General features: G+C 35.6%; 1 pseudogene; it reads left to right on the top strand.

The window, feature by feature from the left end:
* Window positions 1-2,250: 2,250 nt before the first annotated feature.
* LOC132272182 (small nucleolar RNA R71) lies at window positions 2,251-2,349 on the top strand (annotated as a pseudogene).
* Window positions 2,350-6,751: the final 4,402 nt, after the last annotated feature.

Raw genomic sequence — 6,751 nt, 5'->3', positions numbered from 1 at the left:
TAAGACATTGGGCTCTTTTAGCCCGGATCAAAGATCTTGTAATGCATCCCCTCCTTGTTGGGGTGATAAATGCTTTGAACTCCACCCAATAAATGGTTCTTTGAAGAACTTGTTGGATTAAGCTCAAAATAAACTTTTGATCCCTTGTCAATGCAATCGCAACCTTTGGGCTTCGATGCCCTTTCAAAGCAAGAATTTGAAACAACACTTTGAGAATGCAAGGTTGAAGATGATCCTTTTGAAGTTTTGGTCTTACACAAAAGCTCACTTCCTTAACATTGAAGATCATGACATTTGTCTACAACATTAACCTCTCCTTTATAATTGTCAAATGAATTGGGTGTAGGATTGAAGATATTCAACTTTACCTTCATGTGGCCAAATGAGATCTTCATTATCCCCGTCCTACAATTGATGTTGGCATTAGCGGTTACCAAGAAAGGGTGACCAAGGATAACGGGAATTTGGCTTTTAGGATTGGGGACCGGTTCTGTGTCAATGACAATGAAATCAAAGGGGAAGAAGAATTTGTCAATCTTAATCAATACATCCTCAATTATACCCCTAGGCTTCTTAATGGATCAGTCAGTAAGTTGTAAAACTACCGACGTCAGTTTCAATTCACCTAGGCCCAATTTGACATAAACCGAGTATGGAAGAAGGTTAACACTTGTTCCTAAGTCAAAAAGCGCTCGATTAATGATATGATCACCAATGATGCATGAAGTAGTAAGTGAACCAGGGTCCTTAAACTTTGGTAAAGTGTTATGTTGCAAAATTTAGCTTACTTGCTCGGTCAAAACCACTTTTCTTGGTGCTTGGCTCTTATTCTTTCGCTTTTGGGTGCACAAGTCTTTCAAGAATTTAGCATAAGCCGAAATTTGCTTGATTGCATCCAAAAGTGGAAGATTGACTTTCACTTGTCTAAACATTTCCATGATTTCATTGGTTTTTGCTTTTTGCTTGTCTTTTGAAATGGATCATCTTAAGGCATCCGAAAATGGAACTTTTGGCTCAAAGACTTTTTCAGAATTTCCTTTTGAAGTCTCTTCAACACAAAAAGTTTTTAAATCACTTTGTTTCAAACCATTTTTCAACAAAACCTTTTCAAATTCATCTTTCGGCAAATCTTTCTTTAAATCATTTTCAAAATCATTCTTCAAATCACATTTTGAAGTTTTCTCATTCACAAGATCATGTATATGCAATGAAGGAGGAATGGGATGTGAAACGGGACGGGTGGCAACTTGAGGTTGCACCGGTTCACTCTCTTCATTGGACATTTCAACTTGATTGTCCACAATCCTACCACTCCACAAGGTAGTCACCGCATTAACATGCTCAATGGTATGGCCTTCCGATGAGGAATGGGTTTCCATAACACATTGTTGCTTAGGTGGGGCATTAATAGACATCTTTCCCTTCTCTCTTGCATTGAGAGTGCTTGCTATTTGCCCTACTTAGGTTTCTAGCTTCGCAATAGATTGAGAGTGGGAATGAAGCAATTGAGTGTTAGCCTCTAAAGTGCCCAAAGCATTCAAAATTCTTTCTTCAAAGGCGGGACTTCTGGCATTTCCTTGGGAATAAGATTGGTTGGGAAAATGAGAGTTAGCAAATTGATTCCTTTATGATTAATAAGGTTTATAACCTTGGGATCCTTGGTTTTGAAGTGGAGGTGGAATGTACTTCCCTTGAAAACCGCCTTGGGAAGGGTTTGAGCCCTCTCCTTGGTTTTTCCAAGAGAAATTTGGATGATTCCTCGAACTTGGATTATAATGAGTATTATAAGGATTGTTCCCTTGGTTCACAAAAGCTGCATTGACTTGTTCATTAAGTTCATTTTGCACTTGTCCGTGAGGACAATGAGAAGTAAAATGAAGAACACTAGAACAAGTCATACATGTTTCATTTGATGCACGATGAGAATGGTTAGGGAAGGAAGATACTTGATTCGCCGAGTTTTGGTTAATCAAGAATTGATCAAATCTTTGAGATAAAGACTTCATTTCGGCGTCTATTTCATTTGAATGGTCAACTTGATGTAAGCCAACACTCTTCCTACCTTGTGAATTTCTACCATTCTTGGATGATAATGTTCTATGCAAAGAATTTTCATTCATGCTCTCATAAAGACACCACACGTCATCCTCATGCCTATCAATGTATGAGCCACCCATGGAAGCATCAACCATGCCTTTGTAATTGTCTGATAAGCTCTCAAAGAAATATTGAACTAATTGCCATTTGGGCATGTCATGAAGTGGACACTTCCTAAGCAATTCATTAAAGCGTTCCCATGCCTCATGAAACGTTTCTCCATCCCCATGTGAAAATTTTTGAATTGAGGTTCTCATGACATTGGTCTTAAAAACCGGATACTACTTCTTCAAGAACTCTTGTTGCATTTCTACCCAATAAGTGATTGAAAAAGGCCTAAGATTGTTAAACCAATACTTGGCCTTATCTTTTAAGGTGAATGGAAAAAGTTTAAGTCTTAAGACCTCTTCCGGCATGTCCGTATATTTTACGGTGGAACATACTTCTAGAAACTCATCCAAATGCTTGTAAGGTTCTTCACTTGGAAGTCCATGATAATTAGGAAGCATTTGAATGGTTTGTGGCTTAATTTCATAGTGATGTGCTCTAAATGGTGGCAATTGAATGCATGTGGGTGCATTGTATTCATTAGGATACATTGTTGTGAACAAAATGCGACTACCAATTGCAATATTAAGCATGGACCATCTAATTTATGTATGAATTATCTACCTAAACTAAGTGTAGCACAACCCATCAATTTTAAGCATGACCCATCTAAGTAGCAACAATTGTAGCACACATCAATATAGAGAATCATGGAATTTGCAATATTAAGCATAGACCATCTAATTTATGTATGAATTATCTACCTAAACTAAGTGTAGCACAACCCATCAATTTTAAGCATGACCCATCTAAGTAGCAACAATTGTAGCACACATCAATCTAGAGAATCATGAAATTTACAATAATAAGCCATGGAATATCTAAGCTAGCATAGATTGTCTACCTACCTACAAGCATGAATTAAATTGTAGAACAACCCATCAAGCATAAGTATAAACCATCAAATTAATTGACAAACCCATTCAATAAAAACCCATGCTTAGCCATCACTAAATCCTTAATTAATCACACATAGACATGCAACCAACATAGAGAATCTAGTGTAGAGATCAATTCCCCAAATAATCACACATAAGACAACATGTAATTAAAATAGAGAATCAATAGAAAGAATTAATCCATATGAATCATGTAAGAAATAATTCCTAATTTAATCACACATAGACATGTAAATAAACTAGAGAATTAATAATAAGAATTAAACCATAGAAATCATAGAAATATACGAAGATTCATTAAATTCACAAGGCTAGAGCACTAATCACAACAATATATATAAATCCCCAAAAATAGAAATACAAGGGTTTGGATTACACAAGACTTAGGGCTCATCCAAGCCCTAAGTGTAGATCTAGCCAATCATGGAGGAGGTAGATGCGGTCATGGAATCAAGCTCCAAATATGGCTCCATCTTCTTCTTCCTCTTCTTTTTCTTCTTCTTTGAAGCTCTAGAGATGAAGAGAGAGTGGTCTAGAGATGGGTCTTGAGATGTGCCTCCACTTCCCTCTTTTCTTCTAACCCTAATCTCTAACTTTGCTAGAGAGAGAAATAAAAAATACAATGTAAAAAATAAAAAAATAAAAAGCTTTTTTACAAATGGGTCTCTTCCCTTTATATAGAAGGTCCTTTTCTTAGTCACTAAGTCAGAAATATAGCCCCAAAAATATCTAATCCCGTACTATGTGATAGGTGGACTTTTGGGCACGCACGGAGTAAGACAGCTTGCTGCCAGCACTGTTCAATCGATCAGAGAAGTTGGATCGATCAGAGAAAAAGTTGGATGGATCAAACTTGGCAGTTTTTCAGCATTGGCCTCCTTTTGCTCCAAATCAGCCTCTTTTGCTCCGGATCATCACTAAGACTTAATTTGACTCCAAAAAGGCCTTAAGAAACTATTTTTAGCTCATTTTAACATTATTGACCTGAAATAGACAAAAACACAAATAAGAACTAAAACGAGTAAATAAGATAGATAACGGTCCTAGAATACTCAAGCTTAAGGGGTTTAAAAGTGTACTTTTCAGCGCTCATCATAGAGCCGGCTCTAGGGGATGTAGAGGCGGCTCCACCCCTCTAGAGCCGGCTCCAAGAAGTATTGGAGCCTGCTCCATTGTTGTTTGGAGCCTGCTCTACAGGTTTAAGAACAAGCTCTCGTATTTTCGTAAAATCTGGACTTTTAGGCACTATTTGGGACTAGTTTGGTATGAAATGTTTAAATGTACTGAGGGTTTTGAATGTAATTTTGTGAATTATTAAAACCTCATATGGCATAAATTATACCTATAGGCTAACAGATGGAACAATAGAAAAGTATTAAACTTTGCATGTTGTTAACGGATGGAAGGAGTTTAATTACTTAATTTAATTTTAGCAATTTATCGGAATATAGTAGGATTATAATTCTTATTTCGGATGTGCAATAAGGTCATTTGTGTATTAGATTTGATCCATGCATATTCTGGATTTTAATTGTTGAAATACTAAATTCTTTTTTGCAATTACATGGATTAAGGTTTGGATTTGAATTGCTGAAATGTTAAACACCATTCTGCAATTACTTGGATTATGGTTTTGGACTTAAATTGCTATACTATTATTTATGGTTTGTAATTTACATGGTTCTGGACTTTAATTGCTAAATTATTATATTAAATTCCGCCAATTATCTGGATGTTGTGGATTGTATGCACCGGTATAGGACGATGGCATACTAGGGATGGTTTAGATCAAAATGCTAAGACCTACCCTATTGGATTAAAGGAAAGGATTGTAAAATATTGAATCCTAATTTTATTTAAGTCAGATCGACAGAGTAAGTTGAGTGACTATCTGGATTAATTGTTGGTTGTGGTTAAGTCAGATCGACTGAGTAAGTTGAATGACTACCTGAATTTATTGTTATTCGCGGTTAAGTCAGATCAACTAAGTAAGTTGAGCGGCTAACCGGATTATAAGTCTTATGTCAGATCAACAAAGAATTGAATGACATATTCTGGTTTTGGATGGACTTTAAATATATGATTATGGTACCACGATATGAGCTTGAGTCTCAAAATCGATGGTTAAGGTGCGTATATGCAGTGGATGCATAGCTGGCTATGATAGGTTGAGGTATACCCTGTTAGGCTTAGGTACTCATGCCCACTTAGGTGCGTTTTTGCATGTTGCCTTCTATTTAGGTTGAAACCCCCTATATAGTCCAGTGAATGTCCCTTAGTGTGGATATATATATGTATGGACTAAATAGCTATTGTTGAGATATCTAGGGTGTATCTGCGTATCGGGTCACTGTATGGATTGCAGTTAGAATAGAACTTGTTCGTGGGCTTGACCCACTCTTATATTTTTCAGGTATCGGACGGTTCCAGTCTTAGGGCTTGTTCAGCTGAGCAGATACGATCATTCAATCTACCGAGGATGTAGGATTTCACTCCATGTTTTGGATTTGGATTTTATTTCCAGTTGTTTTTAGTTTCAGTTGGGATTTTTATTTAGGGGTCCACTTGAGGGATTCCTGAATTGTACTCTTGGAGGTTTTAGAGAGTTGGATTATTTTGGTCATTGATGATTGAGTATTTTATATTAGTAATTCTTTCAGCTTTGTTTATTTCTTAAATTTTTTATATTCTGTGTTCGTTTATATATTAATTGTTTGATATTCCCTCAGGTTCGGGCTTGGGCCTGATCACCCGTGTCTCGGATTCGAGGGGTATCTCAAGAGATAAGTGGGTAGGTGAGAGCAAAATAGTCATTTTACATTGTTGATTTTTTGGAATAAAAAGCATTTAAAAAATTAGGGGCAAATTTGTATTTTCGCACCTTTTTAACTGTGTCGAAAAAAAAAAAAATGGATTTTAGTGATAGTAATTTTGTACAAGTGTTTCAATGTGATATTTGTCCAACCTCCGGGGTGTCTCTGAAATTAATAAGGATGACTACGGATTGGATCAGATTAGGCATCAATCCTAATCAGATTCACTCCCAACGGATTTGAAAAATCTTTGTCTGCCACCGCTCCGTGGGATAATAGATCGGATCCGTAATACGAGGGATCAAATTCGCGGATGAAGGTTTTTCCTAAATTGTCCAATATTGTTTATTTTTTAACCATGACCCAATAGATTAAAATTTTAATTTATCAACATCAATTCATATATTTAAATTATCATTAACTAACTATATTAACTAATACATTATTTGAATATGTGTGTGTGTGTGTGTGTGTATATATATATATATATATATCTCACTGATTGAATTGATCGTATTCACGGATCAGATCGAATTTTAAATCCGTCCAATTCGTGAGATACAGATTCAATTGAATCCATTACCCATCTGTGGTATAGCGATTCGATCCAATTCACATGGATCTGATTCATAGATTATTTGTCTCACATCCTAATTTACTCTTCAAATTCCGCTTAAAATTATTAGTTTTAAAATTATCTCTTATTTTTTCCTAATTTATTATTCAAACTCCTTGAAAAAAAGTTAAATTTTTCTTATTAAATTAAATTTTAATTGTTTCATTTTTAAGTTATCATTTTTCTTACATTTTTTTTTTTCCTTTTTATAATTTTTT

The sequence above is a fragment of the Cornus florida genome, unplaced genomic scaffold (genome assembly GCF_030987335.1).
Source record: "Cornus florida cultivar Cherokee Brave unplaced genomic scaffold, ASM3098733v1 CherokeeBrave_3.0.0_Hap2_Chr08, whole genome shotgun sequence".
Classification (NCBI taxonomy): Eukaryota; Viridiplantae; Streptophyta; class Magnoliopsida; order Cornales; family Cornaceae; genus Cornus; species Cornus florida.
The sequence above is the reverse complement of the archived record's forward strand: the minus strand, read 5'-3'. Positions and strand labels throughout refer to the sequence as shown.